The sequence below is a fragment of the Schistocerca cancellata genome, chromosome 8 (genome assembly GCF_023864275.1).
Source record: "Schistocerca cancellata isolate TAMUIC-IGC-003103 chromosome 8, iqSchCanc2.1, whole genome shotgun sequence".
NCBI classification, from domain to species: domain Eukaryota; kingdom Metazoa; phylum Arthropoda; class Insecta; order Orthoptera; family Acrididae; genus Schistocerca; species Schistocerca cancellata.
In genome coordinates this window covers 214,079,573-214,102,944 of record NC_064633.1, presented here as the reverse complement: position 1 = coordinate 214,102,944, position 23,372 = coordinate 214,079,573, and positions in this window count along the sequence as shown.

Below are 23,372 nucleotides of genomic sequence, written 5' to 3'. Positions count from 1 at the left end.
GTTTGATATTAACACGAAAAGGATTCCGTAGACAGGGAAGGAACCTGTTATTGGCAGGTTCTGAGCACTATGGGACTTAACTTCTAAGGTCAGCAGTCCCCTAGAACTTAGAACTACTTAAACCTAACTAACCTAAGGACATCACACACATCCATGCCCGAGGCAGGATTCGAACCTGCGACCGTAGCGGTCGCGTGGTTCCAGACTGTAGCGCCTAAAACCGCTCGGCCACTCCGGACGGCCAACCTGTTATTGGGCAACAACTTCTATATGACCAAAAGGCCTTAAATGACTTTCAAGCGCCGGCTGATGTGGGCGAGCGGTTCTAGGCGCTTCAGTTTGGAACCACGCGACCGCTACGGTCGCAGGTTCGAATCCTGCCTCGGGCATGGATGTGTGTGATGCCCTTTGGTTAGGTAGGTTTAAGTAGTTCTATGTTCTAGGGCACTGATGACCTCATCTGTTAAGTCCCATAGTGCTCAGAGCCATTTGAACCATTATTTTTATCTTCAAGCATATGTGTTACAGCAGCGGTATGAAGAAAATGATAGTAATAATGAAGGTAATACGCGAATTATCCGGTAACTTCACACTTCCCAGTGGATTTTCTCGAACTAAGAAATTGGATGAATTTGTGAAAACTTCAAAATGGCTTCACGTCGAGCCTATGATGCCTAGAAGAATCTTTACATCCTGCTGATATGAGAATAGCATAATCTCCGCTTCAGAAGCTTGCTTCTACTTAACGATTTAATATACTCGCGTTTTTTCCACCGTGACTAATTTTGTAAGCTAAGCACATCATTGGTTACAGCATACTCCTGGGGCTGGGGAATGTGGCCACAATGGTCTGGTGGAACGAACTATCACAGGTGCATGCGTGGGTTCAGGCATTGACTTTTAAGAGGCACAAACAGATTCACTTTACCCCTGGTAACATCAAGAGAAAGACGTTATAATCCAGAATTTGCATTAAACATCACGTTCCTTCATTACCAACTGGGCAGAGCCGGTTTACGTTGGGAAAAGACATAGCGGAAGTCATGGTAAACAGAAATACAGTCGCCAGTAAACTTACTTACATTAGAAAATTTTATTTTATTTGATGAACCGATAGCCATTTAAAGAAACAGGGCTCTTACTTTACTTGTACTTGATTGAACTAGAGACGTTGAAAAATTTGGTGCTGGACTGTGATTCGAATTCGTATCTCCTCTTTCGAGGATTTGAATCTCTCGGAACAGTATAGTTCAATCATTTCGTTCCTTTACTCAAGACTGCAATCTTCTCTGGGTCTCCTCCTAAGGTAAGAATGTGGGTCCGAATCCTGAACCAGTACAAAAATATAGATAATTTCATTTGAAGCCTTTCACGTGTACACCGGCCTGTACGTCATATCGACCAAATCATATGGAAGAACTGACAGCGACGTATATCGGAAGGTAGTAAGATCTGTTGCCTTTTGGTTTGGCAGTACTCGATAGCCATTTCTAGGCTCAAGTAAATGAAGAAAGGCAGCGCGATTTTGTTATCAAGTAACATCTTCATCAATTACTTTAGTTTTAATGTAATATACGAGTAATTGCTGATGTTTGATATTAACATGAAAAGGATTCCGTAGACAGGGAAAGAACCGTGTTGGGTTCGTATCTCTGTCACAGAACTTCACACCATGCACTTCATCTTTAAATGCATTCACACTTTGTTACTTCAGAATAGAGGTATATCTGACATCTTTCGTGGTTAGTTAACAGGGACGAAATTGTCTTGATAGAAGTCCCGGTTTATTACAAAAACTGTCGTCTTTTATTTTCAAGTTTAGATTTGGTTACTGTTATTAGCAAAAATTTCGGTAATTCATGACTCTTCATGGCTAGTCATCAATATGATATGATTAGATTAGATTACATTAGATTAATTCGTGTTTCATAGATCATGATTACGATATTTCGTTATGATGTGGAACGTGTCATTTTAATGAATGATTTCTTTACATACCATGGTTCAATTTCTTTACAATTTTTTACTCTCTCTCTCTCATTCCTTTTGATTTATCTCTCTCTCTCTCTCTCTCTCTCTCTCTCTGTCACACACACACACACACACACACACACACACACACACACACACTATTCTTTTTTTATTTTTATTAGTTTGTTGTGCTCGACCATCGGCGAGGCCCGAAAAGTCTGTAAATGAGTTTCTTTGTTTCGAGTACACTTACGAAAGAAATATAAAAACAACTATGAGAGTTACCGATTTATGATGCTTAGTTTTCAGTCAGTTCTGAGTATTATTAGTAGCTACGATCCAGTCCCTAAACATAGTTCCAGAAATGCGAATCAGACGCATTACGTATTCCAGGCCCTAGCAGTCGCGACTTGGAGACACTTCCCAGCCCGCTATAACTGACATCGGTTCGTCTTCTTCCTGCTGCCATTGTAACTGAGATTTGTCAACAAGGCAATGTATGTTTGGCAACTCTGTGATCGACGAGTTACTTCCTGGTGTGCACGGAATTAAGTCTCAAAGTTCACTTGATTTTACCTGACGTTTCCATTGAATAATTTGAGTTATTATCGCTTGAGGTGTAACAAAAGATTGTAAATTTACGGTTTTCAGCAGAGGAAAGTCGTTGCACGTGGAAATCGCAACTAATCTCGTCCTTAAAATAGTGGTTTACGAGTTCTAGCCACTATTGGTCTCGTAAGAGGAGGGCAAGTCACATACTTGTCCGCCAGCTGTGTGGTAACGTCCTGACCCATGAAAAAGCGTCTGTTATGGTTCGCAGTTCCAGTCTCACTGAGTGTACCATTTTTATCCCTTCTGTGAAAGAGCTAAAAACAGATTAAACATCGATAAGGAAATAGCAAGAAAATACTTTCGGCTCATAGTGCAATGGTGAAAAATTCACAAAGCTGCACAACAGGTAACGCCTCTTTCCGCTGCTGACAAGGATTTTTGGGTTTCTAGGAATACAGAACTTTAATTATGAAATGCCACATCTGCATACCTCTTGAGTATGACACAGCATACTAATTAAACTAAGACCCAATCAAAATCTAAGTGAGTAGTATTTTACCAATTCGTGTCGATAGAGGCACGCTCGTGTACAGATACTCAGTTTCATAAAAACAGACTTTCATCGAAAGGTTATAGTGGGTTGTTTTATTACATTTCTTATAATACAGCTCACAATTTTCCTAAGATTTCCTTTAGTGTTGTTAAAACAATAGTAAACATGAAAGAGAAATTAATAAACAACGATATATGCGAATTCTCTGATGTTATCTATAACAGTTTGAAAATGCACGTGCGGTTTATTGATTACATGCATGAATTAACTTGTTCTGAGTTAAAGCTGTCAAACAAGGTTTTAAGAAGAATAAAATGCCACTACCAGACGACAGCTAATGTAGAAAATACTTTTCAGACGTATTTTGGCACACTGCGCTCTCCCCATACATAACATGTAGCCTGGTTGTCTATTAAACCTCAAAAGAATAAAATGTCGCAGAAGTTAGCCCATTTCCCACATGCGACTATTTTGTGTTGAGAAGTGAAGAGAATTATGTAACAAGTTCCATTAGATTGATAACTTTAGCAGACAGCAGAATTGCGTTTAAAAAAATATAGCAGTGAATGTACTCGAACTCGAGACATCTTATCTTGGACACGTCAATACTTATGAGAGACAAACAGTTATACCTTTTCTTTTGCACTGCACGACGTTTTCAACAAACAGATAGCACTCAGTAGCTCAAGTGGAAAGGAACACTTCCTATTTAAATTTCTGCATCCTACACTGTTGGCAGTTCTGGGTAGGTGACAGTTACGTGATTTTATTTCGGTGATTATAAAATAAAGTTGAATGTATGCACTGGGTAGGCGAGGCATCTAGTTCATGGTGATTCGGTCAACCAAGTAAATGAATTTACTGAACATGCTGCAAATTGATACAGGCAACCTGTGTGTCAGAATTCTCAGCCAGTGTGGCACAACGGCGTTATTATAGAAAAATGAGCCAGTGAGGAGAGGATTTGGTGGTCTGTGGGGCTGATGATAGGTTCATGTATCTATGGTCTGGGTTCGATTCCAACTTCGGTCAGTGAATTTAGATAGGGAGAGGCATATTACATTCTCTTCTGGCTACACCAAGTGAAGGAGATTTAATGGCATTGTGGTCTGAAATTCCTTTTTAAAAATGACATTCCTTCTCTACCAAGTAGACGTTAGGTTGAGCCACAGTAAAGTGTGGAGTGGTGACATATAGAAACTCTATCACCAGTAACCTTTCTTATACTAGTTATTTATTTCTAGTAACGAAACAAACGCTATGTAGGATCACAGGACACTTATTCCATATTTTATCTGAGCTTCTGTATGTCGATAAAATTGGTTCTGAACTGGGAATGCAACTCAGACCGCCCTTAACGCGAAATTTGTTCCCTTCGTGACAATACAGCTCGGCTACAATTTGTTGTTTGTTCAAAACTGCAGATTCCTCAACATCTCCGCATACTGCGTGTGAATGGGTTCGAAACCTGGCCCGGCACTAGAGATTTCATTATGTATTATTAAGATCTACCATGAGAACACCTATCTGCTGGTGGATAATAATTTCGATGTTTAATGTATTTTCATTCGTTGTCCACACTAACGATATTTGACGTTTTTGACTCCCAATGAGACACAGAACGATTTGCGACATCACTGTAAGTTCAAGATGTTATTCCGAGCTGCTGGTGGAGAAACATTTGGTAGCTGGCGTCTCTTTGTGTGTAGTCAACAGCGATATGTGTGGAGCTCTATTCCCAGTCAGCACTGAACTCTTCGTCATATTATTTCTAGTTCAAACATGCTCACCTGTCGCTGCTGGTGCAACAAACCCACGTTTAACGTTCGTTTTCTATAGAATATAACAGCGACAAGTGCCGGGTTGGAGTCCTGGGAAGGAAAAAATTAATGTTTCGTCTCGTCATTCCAGTTAAAACATCTAGCTACTGCCAAGAGAATGCGATATGTCATAGTTGATTGTGCTTCGATATCTATCTTATTAGGGTCTGGGTTCGAATCCCTGTCCAACACAAAGGTTTACCTCATGCAATTTCAAGTAAGTTACTTGTTAAGAAACAATATTTAACATCTCTCGTAGTTCGTTAACAGGGACAATAGGTGCTGGATAGGAACTCGCGTCCGTTAAAAATGTTGGTATTTGCTAAGTGATACTGTCCAAAATCGAGCTATATCACTCTCTGTATCCCTAATCAGGAATGACTGTTAGTTTCCGTCAGTCACGAAATCTTTGCTTAGTCTGCATGACCTGGGTTTGAATCCATGTGCAGAACGAGACAGTTCGTCGTGTCATTTGAAGTTCATACATATTCTCAACTAGCCGCTCTTGAATAACTTAAATTTTTAATGTCATTTTGTGTTTGATAATAAGTACGGTATGTTACTTTGAAGAGGAAATCATGAATACGACGAACTTACTACTTGCATTACCTATCTGACGTAATAATTAGAGTGGTAAAATTTCAGGTATGTCATTTATTGTAATAAATGTGAGCTTACAATCCTTAAGGACAGTCTTTTATGTGATAAGGTGTTCCCTGATATTTGTAGTATCGTAGTATTACTTTAAATCTTGAGTTATTGCGATACGGAGCAGTGTTTTCTAGTGGTGACTTGTTGGAACCATTTTCAATAGTCAAACGACTGTACCAAGGAGCGATTAGAGGACCTGCTAGACAGCTACGTTATATGGATTGCATGCGAATCCGGCGAAATGCAATTCAGGTCGTTTGGGTACTTTTGAGCACGACTGTACCACTTCAGCAATGATAATGACAATAATAAAGAAAGTAGCGGAGGTTGGAAAGAATTACTTTTTAGTCTGCCAGCGAGAATTCACGAGAGCCTTAAAGACTGGAGTGTGACATTGGGCAGCTGCCATCATGCAGCCTATGTATGAGCGTGTAGCTGTTTTCTGGACGTGTAGACAATTGGCTGTATCGGGACGTTACCAATCTCTGACATGTAATTAAAAAAATGATAAAAACACGATGTTTTTCATCAACAGCATTCTGCAAGAATTGCTTGAGTAGCAGTTTTAGCATTCTATATGACAAAGAGTTTGCATAATCGATTTCCACATTAACTACAATTATAAATGGATGGATATTATTCTCTATTTGACCACCACTCGTCACACAAAGTTTAGTGGAATATCTGTATCAGAAGCAAAAACATATGGACGAAGATGCTAGATGACTGTATGTATGGCTGCAATTACTAGCTTGTGTTTGTGTGTGTATGTGTGTACTGCGATAGGAATACCCCCAGCGCCAGGGTTACCGAAAATGTGAGCTTCTGGTGTGCACAGCATTACTCAAAATGCATACTGATGGCGGAATGTCATCTCTCAGTGCCATCTATATTCACTTCCTAGCAAGAATGTGATCGCTTATTTACACAACGATGATAATGTATGCTGGTATAATGCTAAACAGTCACGTAAATAATATGCTAACTTCTCTTGAATTCGTCTGTAATAACGTCAATCTACGATCCATGTGTATCGGTTCTGGAATTATACCACTTCACATTGCCTTCAAATATTTTTACTATTCCAAATAGATATGACTCACAATTTGCAAGTATCGAGAGAAAATATCGCAGCACTCAGAATAAAGAGCCGTTACCGTTTCCATACATACACACACACGCGCACACAGACACACACACACACACATAGACACACACACGTGCGCGCACACAGACACACACACACACAGATACACACTCGTGCACTCACACACACACACACACACAAATGGTTCAAATGGCTCTGAGCACTATGGGACTCAAAATCTTAGGTCATAAGTCCCCTAGAACTTTGAACTATTTAAACCTAACTAACCTAAGGACATCACACACACCCATGCCCGAGGCAGGATTCGAACCTGCGACCGTAGCAGTCCCACGGTTCCGGACTGCAGCGCCAGAACCGCTAGACCACCGCGGCCGGCACACACACACACACACACACACACACACACACACACAAACACACGTGCACACACACAGACACACATACGTGCGCACACAGAGACACACACACACGTGCGCACTTACACACAAACACATATGTGCGCACACACAGACACACGCACGTGGACACACACACACACTCTGACACCACACACACACACACACACACACACACACAGACACACACCTAGCAAGTGTATGACAAATTCGTTTTTCACTACAGTCCCCTAGAATGCACTATCGTCTGCTGCAGAGGCATATATTTTATGATTCCCTTTCTTTTATCTATACTTCACAGCCTCCCTCTACCGCTTACTGCATCTCTATGGAGCAGAGGTGCTGAGCCAAGCGCTCGTCGCCCCAGCCCTGTGCAGCCGGGCAGACGTGACGTAACTGCGGGCAGCTCACCATCAGGCGTACGTCACAGTGCAGCGAGGCGAAGCGGGTGGGCGGCCTGCCGCCGTGGCCTCGCGGTGAAACGCGGCGCATTTTTTTTTTTTTTTTTTTTTGTCATCAGTCTACTGACTGGTTTGATGCGGCCCGCCACGAATTCCTTTCCTGTGCTAACCTCTTCATCTCAGAGTAGCACTTGCAACCTACGTCCTCAATTATTTGCTTGACGTATTCCAATCTCTGTCTTCCTCTACAGTTTTTGCCCTCTACAGCTCCCTCTAGTACCATGGAAGTCATTCCCTCATGTCTTAGCAGATGTCCTATCATCCTGTCCCTTCTCCTTATCAGTGTTTTCCACATATTCCTTTCCTCTCCGATTCTGCGTAGAACCTCCTCATTCCTTGCCTTATCAGTCCACCTAATTTTCAACATTCGTCTATAGCACCACATCTCAAATGCTTCGATTCTCTTCTGTTCCGGTTTTCCCACAGTCCATGTTTCACTGCCATACAATGCTGTACTCCAGACGTACATCCTCAGAAATTTCTTCCTCAAATTACGGTCGGTATTTGATATTAGTAGACTTCTCTTGGTCAGAAATGCCTTTTTTGCCATAGCGGGTCTGCTTTTGATGTCCTCCTTGCTCTGTCCGCCATTGGTTATTTTACTGCCTAGGTAGCAGAATTCCTTAACTTCATTGACTTAGTGACCATCAATCCTGATGTTAAGTTTCTCGCTGTTCTCATTTCTACTACTTCTCATTACCTTCGTCTTTCTCCGATTTACTCTCAAACCATACTGTGTACTCATTAGACTGTTCATTTCGTTCAGCTGATCATTTAATTCTACTTCACCTTCACTCAGGATAGAAATGTCATCAGCGAATCGTATCATTGATATCCTTTCACCTTGAATTTTAATTCCGCTCCTGAACCTTTCTCGCATTACAGGGCGAGATTATAGGATGCTGCGGATTTGAGTCCTCTCTCGGGCATATGTATGTGCCGTTCCAGGTCATATTAGATTAAGTACATTCTGGAATAAAATAAAAACCTGAGATAATAAGCATTCATTCGCAGCGGGTTAAATGTACTGTAATACTATTTTATTACTCACAATTTGTAATCACATCGCTTACCAAAAGGCAGTCATTGTTATATTATTTTTTATTTATATATTTATTTATTTAACCTGGCAAGATTAGGGCCATCAGGCCCTCTCTTACATCTGACCAGGCATTCTACTTATTTTACATTCATATGTTTTAGTAGGCATGTTAAACTACATCTAGTACAAAAAGTGAAATAAACAATTAGAAAGGTACACCTGGAAAAATACATACAAAATGGCTCTGAGCACTATGGGACTCAACTGCTGAGGTCATTAGTCCCCTAGAACTTAGAACTAGTTAAACCTAACGAACCTAAGGACATCACAAACATCCATGCCCGAGGCAGGATTCGAACCTGCGACCGTAGCGGTCTTGCGGTTCCAGACTGCAGTGCCTTTAACCGCACGGCCACTTCGGCCGGCGAAAAATACATACATATAGAGTTTATATTCGTAGATCATAAGCACTGTTATAATTAGACATTAATGAAGAGACTGATTTTAGATAGGAGTGTATCTACAATGTGATGCATATACCCCACGTTTTGGTGCAAGCGAGGAAATGCCTGGACAAATAATGCTTACGGTGTGCAATTGAAGAGCAGCCATCAGATGGCTATCTGTCATTTATGTTCCATGCTCTGATTTGCAAAATAGTAACGTCTGAGGAAAGCTGTTCACATAAATAAATAGAACCAAACATTCACATTACTGCTGCTACTTTCACATGTTGTTGAGGAACTTCATCCCGTGGAAGGCCACAATAGAACTGAATGATGTCATTCGCCGTTCTAAACTTCTCCTTAATGAAGCGATAACATTGCAGATCCATCACGTCTAATTGCTCCTCTGTGGGCAAAGTCCTGACGTCCACCGATCATGGTGACATGAAGATATCAAAATCTGGCTGAAGTGGCCCCAAATCCTGGAATCGTTTTGCGAATGCTGTGTCCAAATTATCGAGAGACTTGAACAAATGACGCAACCAGATCATTATTAATATTAGCTGCGAATTGCGTCACATTCGGAAAATGTTTGATATTACGGTCCTGGAACTGACCCCTCCATATCTCCGATGTCACTTTCATTTAATGAATATTTGAAAGTAGAAACACTGTAAGTAGGCTGTTTATGTTTTCTTTATGTTAGTAGGCTGTTTATGTTTTCTTTATGTAAGTAGGCTGTTTATGTTTTCTTATTGGCACCGTTACGTAGCGCCCTATATGAAAATCACTGACTGTGCTGAGTGCAGTCTGTGGCTAGTTTGCATTGTTGTCTGCCATTGTAGTGTTGGGCAGCGGCAGCTGGATGTGAACAGCGCGTAGCGTTGCGCAGTTGGAGGTGAGCCGCCAGCAGTGGTGGATGTGGGGAGAGAGATGGCGGAGTTTTGTAATTTGTCATGAACTGCTACATATATATTATGACTATTAAGGTAAATACATTGTTTGTTCTCTATTAATATCTTTCATTTTCTAACTATCCCTATCAGTAGTTAGTGCCTTCCGTAGTTTGAATCTTTTATTTAGCTGGCAGTAGTGGCGCTCGCTGTATTGCAGTAGTTCGAATAATGAAGATTTTTGTGAGGTAAGTGATTTCTGAAAGGTATAGTTTAATGTTACTCAGGGCCATTATTTTGCAGGGATCTTTGATAGTCAGATTGCGTTGCGCTAAAAATATTGTGTGTCACTTTAGTGAATGTTTGAGTACGTTCAGTTTTGCTCAGCTGTTTGAAAAGCAAATAGTGTAAGAGGTTTATCAGCACAGTCGTGTATAATTGTTTCTAAGGGGACGTTTCATATGTCGACCCTTAGCCTAGGATACCTCACTGGAATCTTCTGATTTTTTCTTGTAGTTTGTGTATTTAGTGTAGCTTTTGTTTATTGCTAGCGCGTAATTGTAGAGAGAATCTCCTTTGTAGTTGCAGTGTCTTTCATTGTTGTACTGTAAAACAGTTGTGGCATGCATGTAGATTTGCACCAAGTATTTCGCAGCTGCGCTTGTAATTAACTACATATTATTTTCAGTGCTATATTAATGTGTTCTCTTATTTTTGCTATTCAAATTGTGCTTTTCTGTGTTATCGTGTGAAATATTGTGACAATAATGGCGTGTGAAAAACGTAACACTCGGCTCCAAAGTAAACTGAGAAATAATAGTGACGACGAGCGTAGCTTATCAGCACCACTGTGTAGTGAATTAACAGACATTCGAAGTAGTAATTTGGTAATTGTGCATAGGGATAAGGAGCGGGCGGCAAATAATGGTGTAGGCAGTCAAACAGGTAGTGAACAGGGAAGCATTATCGATCGATCGGTCGGCAACAGCTCGCCTCAGGAATCCGAAATGACAGAACACAATATTGCAAATACTGTAGACTTAGGTTTTGGGTCCTCACCGGTTTCTCAAATGAGTCAAGACACATTTTCTGCTTGTCAAAATGTGAATGCTGCCGGTGAAAACGCACTGCCAAAAAGAATAGAGAAACAGATTCCAGACACTAATACATTATTATTGCAATTAATGCAAAAAATGGAACAAAATCAGAAACAAACACAGCAACAGTTAGACACAATGGGACAAAATCTTCAAAAGTTAGACACAATGGAACAACACCAGAGACAAACACAGCAACAGTTAGACGCAATGGAACAAAAGCTTCAAAAGTTAGACTCAGTGGAACATAAGGTTGAACTAGCACGTGAAGATTTAACTACTGAGTTACATAACATTGAATCGAAATGTCAGAAAGTCTGTAATGACGTAAAAACACAAATTTGTGAGCATTTCCAACCTATTTTTGCGCGTCATGAAAATGCATTACAGAATCATGAAGCAGCCATAAAAGAACTGCAAACTATTGTTCACGAAAATCATGAGACCTTCCAAGCTAAAATTGACTCAGTTGCATCTACCGATTTGGTTACGCAACTTTCAAAAACTCAAGAAAACTTAAAGGACACAGTAGATACTCTGAAAATTGCTTCAGAAAGACGCATGGAGGAAATCAGTTCATTATCAGAGAAAGTAGCCGAACTTTCGGATCAGGTCACTAACTTATCTACGAAGGTAGATGATAAACTGAATGACACAAAACCGGTAGTCTTTAATGACACAGAAGAGTGCGAACAAATTAGGAAACTGAAACAAAATCTGAATCAAATTAATACGCAACACCAAAGAGAAATCCGGGAAGTACAAGATCAGCTGACACAGGTAGTACAAGAATTACGTATTTCAGAGGACACTCGCGCTCCAATACGGGAAGAGGGACATAGAAATACGGAACAGCCACAAAATAATAACACAGGGCATTTCGGAAGTTATGAAAGAAATTGGCAATGTGCACCGAATTTTGAGATGGAACCGCCGACACGACGTAACAATGACCGATATGCTACTTGCCGACACGATGATTTTGACTATAAGCTGTTCATTACTATACGTAAATTCAAAACGTTTAAGAATTCTGCCAACGACATTCATCCACAAGCATGGCTCCATCAATTCTCTCATTGTTTTCCTCCCAACTGGTCATTGGAGCACAGGTTAGAATTTATGTGTGGCTACTTGGAGAATGAACCAGTTGTAAGAATGCGATCGGTCATTCACGATTGTCACAGTGAAGGAGAATTTTACCATGCGCTCCTCTCACCATATTGGTCACAAGCTACACAAGACCGAGTAAAACATAGCATCATGATGATGAGACACTTTGAACAATCTGAATTTTCCAGTCTTGTCAAATATTTTGAAGACATGTTGCACAAGAATCAGTACCTGTCAAACCCATACAGCCCCTCAGAACTTATCCGCATTTGCTTAATCAAATTACCTGAACATTTACGGCATATTATTTTGGCAGGACGTTGCAAAGACGACATTGAAGCTTTTCAGGGACTCTTACAAGAATTAGAAATTGACACAGACAGTCGCGGGATGCGAAAACAGGAAAATAATCACTACAGGTCACATCTGTCACAATTCCGTGACGACAGAAATAATAAATGGCCACGACAAGCCTATTCTTACAACGTAAATCGTGACCAAAACAGACACCACCCATATGACAACCACTGGCAGAGTAATAGTTACAGGGAAGGATCACCTCTCCGCAGTAATGACTATCACAGAGACAATCAGAGAAACAGACAATATGGGGTCCAAAATAATTATTATCAAGGGAGACAGAATAACTTCAGACTCAACGGTCCACCACGCAATTACGAATCCGGGAGAAATTCTCCACCACATGACCGACAAGCAAGAAACTATGTCAACTAACGACATAACGACAGACCTGAATTTCATCAGAAGTGGCGAGCTTCAAACAGGGAAGAGCCGTCTCGTCAAAGCGAATTTGTAGAAGTTAGGTCTCCTAATCCCAGGAACGACGCGAGCCAACAAAGAAACAGACAATAACTCGCACCGCAGGCAGCCACTTGCGCCCGCTGGCTCAGAGAAAAATAACATAGGCGCTAACCTTGAGAAAAATTCCAGTATTCTTCACCGACGTATACCACATGATAATTGCGTTAAAGTTAAAACTCTGCGTACTAGGAAGAGTAAAGGTTTACACCACATTTCACATGTAAAACCGTTTATTGAAAGATAATCTGCTTTTTAACTTTGTCTTTGACATAAAACGTTTCACTTCACGTTACTAGTATGCTTTAGAAACTGTTACCATGCAACAATGTTTAAAGTTAAATATCCAGTCAAGAACCAAGAGAACTTATTCAAACAGATATTACGAATGCATTGTTATTGCGAACCGACGACACAGTGTTATTGTGTGTGTACATTCTTGCTTGTTAGTTGCACGATTACATAACGACTATAAGGCTTACATACTTAGAACATATACTGCTAATGAGATTTTAATGCAACATTTTGCTTTACTTGAAAATACATTCCGGATTTAAAGTACTTTCTGAGAGATACCAGATGACACAGTGGTTAGTTTATGTGACAGCTACACGATTATATCACGACGTTACTAATGTGTGACACAATTTACATTGTTGCTCTTGCGGTGTATCTGTTTTATATCTGCACAGTTTTTATGTATTATTCTGGAAAGTAAAACATGTTTTAGTAGTAACTTTTGTGGTATAGCTACAAGGAGACAGCCTTTTCTGTAGCACAACAATACGTTACAGCACAGTACTTTCTTCATCACGGCAATAAGCGTAATAAGTAAGATATCTATACGCAAAGCATTTCACTTTTGTTTATCATGAGGTAAGTACATTGACTTCTGCAGAACTTAGCTTTTGGAGGACGATAACTACGACACTTCCACAGAGATTATCTTACAGCAAGACGCACATCTAGCGCTACAGGACACGTATTTGAGTGATTAATTTTGTACTTAAAACATTTATTTTTAAATATTTTTGAATTACAAAGAAAGTTTTTCGTGATACATTTCATTCCATTCTTGTAATCTGTAACACCTGAGGGTATAATTACATTAATCCTCAGGGGGGTACACGCCTACTTTGTGTACCATGTGTTTGGCAAGCACAAGGAGCCCTAGCTAATATGGTATTTGCTTATACAACTTTACACATCGGTACCATATTCCTCTAACACACAAATTACACAGATATCTGATCATTTAACTGAGAGATAAACTTTTTTTTTACTACATCAGTGACACATGTTTACGCAATTACACAGTTGGGTAACTTCACACTTACGAAATTGTATTTTGTCTGTACTTTGTGAACGGTTCATATTTTTTTGATACCATTGTGATACTATGAGAGCTTTGAATGATGTATTTGGTACGGGAGAATGATTTTAAAGTACGTTTGCGGCAGATGACACTTTTGACATGAGCAGAGAATATTTTTTATGGTTTGAAATTATTGAAGAAAGCTATGACTTTTTTGAGATTTGACTGAGGTGTTATGATGTTATTTTTACTACGACGATGTGTATTATGCTGTTGAGGTATGTTTATGTCAATAAGATGATGCACAGATGTATATGTTTATTTCTATTCTTTTGTAAAGCTTGTACTACAAATGTTATCTGTATTGTTATGTTTTTTAATGATGTATTTTGTACCTTTGTAATTGTATTCTCATGTTATAAAATTGTAATTGACACCAGTTAATCAAATCAAGTACCTTGTAAGCATTCATTTCACTGCACACATTTCTGTTGGTCACAGTAATGCACAAAATGTGAGAAGTAGGGACTGTTAGTGTTTGCACGTGTGTTAATAATTCAGCAAGGGACTGGATAACAGCATTGCTGGTTCTAAGGACAATTCCAAAAACTTTGTGCGTGCACAAGTGGTGGTTTATGGACTTGCTCTATTATCCGCAAGACTCTTCAATGGTGATGGTGCACCTGCACAGTCGCAACGGATGGCTGCTAGCCATCTCTACAAGGACTACAGTGGGTCTACACCTTTGATGACTCACCAATACCATTATTTCTACAAGGACTACAGTGGGTCTACACCTTTGCTGACTCACCATTACCATTATTTCTACAAGGACTGCAGTGGGTCTGCACCTCTGGTGGCCCACCAATACCACAATCTCTACCAGGACTACAGTGGGCCTGTCCACACTTTCTACAAGGACTGCAGTGGGTCTACACCTCTGGTGGCCCACCAATACCATACTCTCTAACAGGACTACAGTGGGTCTACTCTGTGATGACCTACCTACCAATCTTCTTCAAAACGTCGAATGACTCTGCTGTGGGTTTGCTCTGTTGTGGCCCATTACCTGTCAGCATATCAAGAGTCAGCACTGTCTTTCCGTTGGAAGGACAACACTACTTCTTCAAGACTGCATTGAAATCCACTACCTCTGTGTCCAATTTCCTTTACTAATGAGACTTTGTGAAAAAAACTGTAATTACTATTATGATGAATGATCAGGACTATCTTTATGGACTGTGAGAAAATTTTAGCTTTTGACCAACATTGTATCAATAAGTGTGTGCATTTGATTGCTTTGTTATTGTAATTATGAAAAATTTTATGAAATCATTATTGGCCACTGCCCAAAATAATTTGTCAAATTTTTTGTGGGGAGCATGGGGGCTATGTAAGTAGGCTGTTTATGTTTTCTTTATGTAAGTAGGCTGTTTATGTTTTCTTTATGTAAGTGGGCTGTTTATGTTTTCTTATTGGCAACGTTACGTAGCGCCCTATATGAAAATCACTGACTGTGCTGAGTGCAGTCTGTGGCTAGTTTGCATTGTTGTCTGCCATTGTAGTGTTGGGCAGCGGCAGCTGGATGTGAACAGCGCGTAGCGTTGCGCAGTTGGAGGTGAGCCGCCAGCAGTGGTGGATGTGGGGAGAGAGATGGCGGAGTTTTGTAATTTGTCATGAACTGCTATATATATATTATGACTATTAAGGTAAATACATTGTTTGTTCTCTATTAATATCTTTCATTTTCTAACTATCCCTATCAGTAGTTAGTGCCTTCCGTAGTTTGAATCTTTTATTTAGCTGGCAGTAGTGGCGCTCGCTGTATTGCAGTAGTTCGAATAATGAAGATTTTTGTGAGGTAAGTGATTTCTGAAAGGTATAGTTTAATGTTACTCAGGGCCATTATTTTGCAGGGATCTTTGATAGTCAGATTGCGTTGCGCTAAAAATATTGTGTGTCACTTTAGTGAATGTTTGAGTACGTTCAGTTTTGCTCAGCTGTTTGAAAAGCAAATAGTGTAAGAGGTTTATCAACACAGTCGTGTATAATTGTTTCTAAGGGGACGTTTCAACACATTTATCTAACCTTTACCCTGCAACAAAGAATTGAGACTATTGAAATGCGAAGTTGACAACCCTTCAAGGATCAGAAAGGAACCGACCTCCCTTTCATATCCATTCCTGTTCAATTAAAAGGAGGAAACATTGAAGGATCTTACCCGTTCTCAGCCATCTTACCTGTCAAAAAATTAGAGGGGACCAATACTTTATGCTCAACTTCTGCTTCTGCATAGGGTGCTCACGGTCTTCTTCGCCTATCAACATCCAGTGTGTATATGTGATTTGAACAGTGTAGATCCTGTACCTCAGGTGCTGGAGTTTTATCATAGTTAGATGCCTGCATACATCAGATGTGTTCTATTTAGTTGTGTGCTGACCCGTTTCTATCACCAGTGAGAAGTTACGATGAGAAACAACATTCATCCTTCTCATCAAGATATTAGAAGCGGGATAAAACTAGATCCCACATTAAGTCAACCAAAGACATGCAATTAAAATAGAGGAGGACTACACAACTGACCCTCTTCTATGCTGGAAAAAGACCTAGTATGACACTTCTGAAAGTTCCCAATCACATTATGACTGATTAGCCTAACGATCACACGCAAGTTTTCCCCCAAATTCGAACGATGCTCTTCTGCTTGACAAGCACTGCCCCTTCCTGGGGGAGGGGGAATATAACAATGTTACACTTAGGAGGGGGAGGGAGGTACCAAGGTTCTTGGTGATTTTGGGGAACATCCTTTCCAAAACCTCCTGACAGACGCCAAGTAAAGTGGCAGGATCTTGGTAGGTGGCATTTGAGTTAACAGTTGGGCTTGTGAGATGTTGTTGCCCCTGTGGCTATCTGTTTTCCCTTTTGGGTACCAGATCTCGTATGCGTCTATTTTTACTGTATCTGACATAACTAATTGGGAAGTGCGTATAACGACTACACGCTAAAGGATGGAGCAGGTCCTGTTATTAGGAGAATCGTTAATTATTACATTCCAAAGGTAGGAAAACTAGAAACCACGTTATCTGATAACGCTAGTAATTTTACAGGGCAAGAGTGGAGAAATTTTCTGAAAGAACAATGAGTTAAGCAAATTTTAATATCCAGTTTCCATCGACAGACGTATTGTGTAGGGAGAAATTTTCGAGAATTTAGTAGATTTGTTCGTACTTACGCCAGTCATAGGTAAATACTTTAAAGGACCCTCACCCAACCCTTTGAAGAAATCACAAATTATTTACCGATCTATCCACAAACTATTTCCCAGCTGAATTACTGTAATAGCTAAAGAAAATACGGAGTGGCCGAAACCCTTACCTTATTAAAGAAAATGAGTCATAAATGATAGCATCTGTATTCAGGCCAGCGGTCGAGCGGTTCTAGGAGCTTCAGTCTGGAACCGCGTGACCGATAAGGTTGCAGGTTCGTATCCTGCCTCGGGCATGGATGTGTGTGATGTCCTTAGGTTAGTTAGGTTTAAGTAGTTCTAAGTTCTAGGGGACTGATGACCTCAGACGTTAAGTCCCATAGTGCTCAGAGACATTTGAACCGTTTGTATTGAGGCACATTTCTCATCATTAATATACATCTTGAGAGTAGCTGTCTCTTAGTCAATTCTTAAATACAAAAACCTCAAGGCTTATACCATCACAATGATTTAAAGAAATATAGACAGTAGCTGTGAACAGAACGAAGTACTTACTAATAATACACTTTCTTGCAGCATAAAAATGCACGTGGATCAATGCTATTTAAGTCACTCAGCTTAGCTACGAAAAACATTTGCAGTATTAGGATTTAGGAACAAGTAATTCTTAGCAATAGAACCAGACCACATATCAGCTCTAGCAAGTAAGTTTCTGAATATGGAGTTATAAAACTACATAGCAAGTCTAAATTACCTGACACTTTAGCCATTGGGAGAAACATGTTTGATTTTAAAAATAATCTGTAATGCAGTTGTTGTAATTTTAAATTGAATTTTAAACGTAGGGATGACTTCCTTCCATTTTCTCTATACTTGTTTTGGCAAGGTCAGAAAATACGTTAGGCACTAGTAAAAAGAGAGTGCTATGAGTAAAAGAACAACGTGAAGGAGAAACATGTATTCCTGTAAATCGAGATTTAGGAAACAGGTTTTAAATTGTAAGACATTTCCAGGGGCAGATAAGGACTCTGACCACAATCTACTGTTAATGAAGTGCAGATTAAAACTGAAGAGACTAAGAAAAGGTGCGAATTTAAGGAGGTGTGACCTGGATAAACTGAAAGAACCAGAGGTTGTACAGAGCTTAAGGGAGAGCATGAGGGAACAATTGACAGGAATGGGGGAAAGAAATACAGTAGAAGAAGAATGGGCACCATTGAGAGATGAATTAGTGAAGGCAGCAGAGCACCTAGTAGGTAAAAAGACGTGGGCTAGTAGACGTCCTTGGGTAACAGAAGATATATTGAATTTAATTGATGAAAGGAGAAAATAATGCAGTAAATGAAGCAGGCACAAAAGAATACAAACGTTTCAAAAGTGAGATCGACAGGAAGTGCAAAATGGCTAAGCACGGATGGCTAGAGGACAAATGTAAGGATATAGAGTGACACATCACTAGGGGTGAGATAGACACTGCCTACAAGAAAACTAAAGTGACCTTTGGAGGAGGGAGAACCACTTGTATGAGTATCAAGAGTTCACATGGAAAACCAGTTCTAAGCAAAGAAGGAATAGCAGAAAGGTGGAAGGAGTATGTAGAAGGTCTGTACAAAGGCGATCTACTCGAGGGCAGTATTATGGAAAAGGAAGAGGACGTAGGTGAAGATGAAAGGAGATATATGATACTGCGTGAAGAATTTGACAGAACGCTGAGAGACGTAAATCGAAATAAGGCCCTGGGAGTAGACAACATTCCATCAGAACTACTGATAGCCTTGGGAGAGCCAGCCCTGAAAAAACTACCATCTGGTGAACACTTCCAATTCCAAAGAATGCAGGTGTTGACAGGTGTGAGAATTACCGAACTGTTGTTGTTGTTGTGGTCGTCAGTCCTGAGACTGGTTTGATGCAGCTCTCCATGCTACTCTATCCTGTGCAAGCTTCTTCATTTCCCAGTACCTACTGCAACCTACATCCTTATGAATCTGTTTGGTTTATTCATCTCTTGGTCTCCCTCAACGATTTTTAACCTCCACGCTGCCCTCCAATACTAAATTGGTGATCCCTTGATGCCTCTGAACATGTCCTACCAACCGATCCCTTCTTCTAGTTAAGTTGTGCCACAAACGTCTCTTCTCCCCAATCCCATTCAATACCTCCTCATTAGTTACATCATCTACCCATCTAATATTCAGCATTCTTCTGTAGCACCACATTTCAAAAGCTTATATTCTCTTCTTGTCCAAACTAGTTATCGTCCATGTTTCACTACCATACATGGCTACATTCCATACAAATACTTTCAGAAACGAGTTCCCGACTCTTAAATCAATACTCGACGTTAACAAATTTCTCTTCTTCAGAAACGCTTTCCTTGCCACTGCCAGTCTACATTTGATACCCTCTCTACTTCCACCATCATCAGTTGTTTTGCTCGCCAAGTAGCAAAACTCCTTTACTACTTTAAGTGTCTCATTTCCTAATCTAATTCCCTCAGCATCACCCGACTTAATTCGACTACATTCCACTATCTTCGTTTTGCTTTTGTTGATGTTCATCTTATACCATCCTTTCAGGACACTATCCATTCCGTTCAACTGCTCTTCCAAGTCCTTTGCTGTCTCTGACAGAATTACAATGTCATCGGTGAACCTCAAAGTTCTTATTTCTTCTCCATGGATTTTAATACCTACTCCGAATTTTTCTTTTGTTTCCTTCACTGCTTGCTCAATATACAGATTGAATAACATCTGGGATAGGCTACAACCCTGTCTGACTCCCTTCCCAACCACTGCTTCCCTTTCGTGCCCCTCGACTCTTTTAACTGACATCTGGTTTCTGCACAAATTGTAAATAGCCTTTCGCTCCCTGTATTTTACCCCTGCCACCTTCAGAACTTGAAAGATAGTATTCCAGTCAACATTGTCAAAAGCTTTCTCTAAGTCTACAAATGCTAGAAACGTAGGTTTGCCTTTCCTTAATCTAGCTTCTAAGATAAGGCGTTGGATCAGTATTGCCTCACGTGTTCCAACATTTCCATGGAATCTAAACTGATCTTCCACGAGGACAGCTTCTACCAGTTTTTCCATTCGTCTGTAGAGAATACGCGCTAGTATTTTGCATCCGTGACTTATTAAAGCGATTGTTCGGTAATTTTCACATCTGTCAGCACTTGCTTTTCTTGGGATCGGAGTTATTATATTCTTCTTCAAGTCTGAGGGTATTTCGCCTGTCTCATACATCTCGCTCACCAGATGGTAGAGTTTTGTCAGGACTGGCTCTCACAAGGCTGTCAGTGGTTCTAATGGAATGTTGTCTACTCCTGGGGCCTTGTTTCGACTCAGGTCTTTCAGTGCTCTGTCAAACTCTTCACGCAGTATCGTATCTCCCATTTCATCTTCATCTACATCCTCTTCCATTTCCATAATATTGTCCTCAAGTACATTTCCCTTGTATAGGCCCTCTATATACTCCTTCCACCTTTCTGCTTTCCCTTCTTTGCTTAGAACTGGGTTTCCATCTGAGCTCTTGATATTCATACAAGTGGTTCTCTGTTCTCCAAAGGTCTCTTTAATTTTCCTGTAGGCAGTATCTATCTTACCCCTAGTGAGATAACCCTCTACGTCCTTACATTTGTCCTCTAGCCATCCCTGCTTAGCCATTTTGCACTTCCTGTCGTTCTCGTTTTTGAGGCGTTTGTTTTCCTTTTTGCCTGCTTCATTCACGGTATTTTTATATTTTCTCCTTTCATAAATTAAATTCAGTATTTCTTCTCTTACCCAAGGATTTCTACTAGCCCTCGTCTTTTTACCTACTAGGTGCTCTGCTGCCTTCACTAATTCATCTCTCAATGGTACCCATTCTTCTTCTACTGTATTTCTTTCCCCCATTCCTGTCAATTGTTCCCTTATGCTCTCCCTTAAGCTCTGTACAACCTCTGGTTCTTTCAGTTTATCCAGGTCACACCTCCTTAAATTCCCACCTTTCTGCAGTTTCTTCAGTTTTAATCTACAGTTCATTACCAATAGATTGTGATCAGAGTCCACATCTGCCCCTGGAAATGTCTTACCATTTAAAACCTGGTTCCTAAATCTCTGTCTTACCATTATGTAATCTATCTGAAACCTTTTAGTATCTCCAGGATTCTTCCATGTATACAGCCTTCTTTTATGATTCTTGAACCAAGTGATAGCTATGATTATGTTGTAATCTGTGCAAAATTCTATCCGGCGGCTTCCTCTTTCATTTCTTAGCCCTAATCCATATTCACCTACAACGTTTCCTTCTCTCCCTTTTCCTACTACCGAATTCCAGTCAACCATGACTATTAAATTTTCGTCTCCCTTCACTATTTGAACAATTTCTTTTATTTCATCATACATTTCTTCAATTACTTCGTCATCTGCAGAGCTAGTTGGCATATAATTTTGTACTACTGTAGTAGGCGTGGGCTCCGTGTCTATCTTGGCCACAATAATGCGTTCACTATGCTGTTTGTAGGAGCTTACCCGGACTCCTACTTTTTTATTCATTATTAAACCGACTCCTGCATTACCCTTATTTGATTTTGTATTTATAACCCTGTATTCACCTGACCAGAAGTCTTGTTCCTGGTGCCACCGAACTTCACTAATTCCCACTATATCTAACTTTAACGTATCCATTTCCGTTTTTAAATTTTCTAACCTATCTGCCCAATTAAGGGATCTGTCATTCCACGCTCCGATCCGTAGAACGCCAATTTTCTTTCTCCTGATAACGACGTCCTCCTAAGTAGTCCCCGCCCGGAGATCCGAATGGGGGACTATTTAACCTCCGGAATATTTTACCCAAGAGGACGCCATCATCATTTAATCATACAGTAAAGCTGCATGCCCTCGGGAACTATCAGTTTAATAACTCACGGTTGCAAAATACTAACGCGAATTCTTCACAGACGAATGGAAAAGCTGATAGAAGCTGACCTTGTGGAAGACCAGATTGGATTTCGCAGAAATGTTGGAACACGTTAAGCAATACTCACCCTACGACTTATCTTAGAATATAGATTAAGGAAAGGCAAACCTACGTATCTAGCATTTGTATACTTAGAGAATGCTTTTGACAACGTTGGCTGGAATACTATCTTTCAAATTCTGAAGGTGGGAGGGGTAAAATATAGGTGGTGGAAGGCTACTTACAATTTGTACAGAAATCAGATGGAAGTTATCAGAGTCGAAGGCCAAGAAACGGAAGCAGTGGTTGGGAAGGGAATGAGGACAGTAGCCTATCCTCGATGTTATCCAATCTATATATTGAGCAAACAGTAAAGGAAGCAAAAGAAAAATTTGGTGTAGGAATTAAAATCCACGGAGAAGAAATAAAAACTTGGCGGATTGCCGATGATATTGTAATTCTGTCAGAGACAGCAAAGGACATGCAGGAGTAGTTGAATGAAATAGACAGTGTCTTGGAAGGCGGATACAGGATGAACATCAACAAAATCAAAACGAGGATAATGGAATGTAGTCGAATTATTTCAGATAATGTGGAGGGAATTAGATTATGAAATGAGACACTTAAAGTAGTAGATGAGTTTTCTTATTTAGGGAGCAAAGAAACTGATGATGGTCGAAGTAGAGAGGTTATAAAATGTAGAGTGGCAATGGCAAGAAAAGCGTTTGTCAAGAAGAGTAATTGATTAACATCGAGTATAGATTTAAGTGTCAGGAAATCTTTCCTAAATGTATTTGTATGGAGTGTAGCCATGTTTGAATGTGAAACACAGACGATTAATAGTTTGGACAAGAAGAGAATAGAAGCTTTAGAAAGGTTGTGCTACAGAAGAATGCTGAAATTATATGGGTAGATCACGTAACTAAAGAGGAGGTACTGAAAAGAATTAAAGAGAAGAGGAATTTCTGGCACCACTTGACTAGAAGAAGGAACATG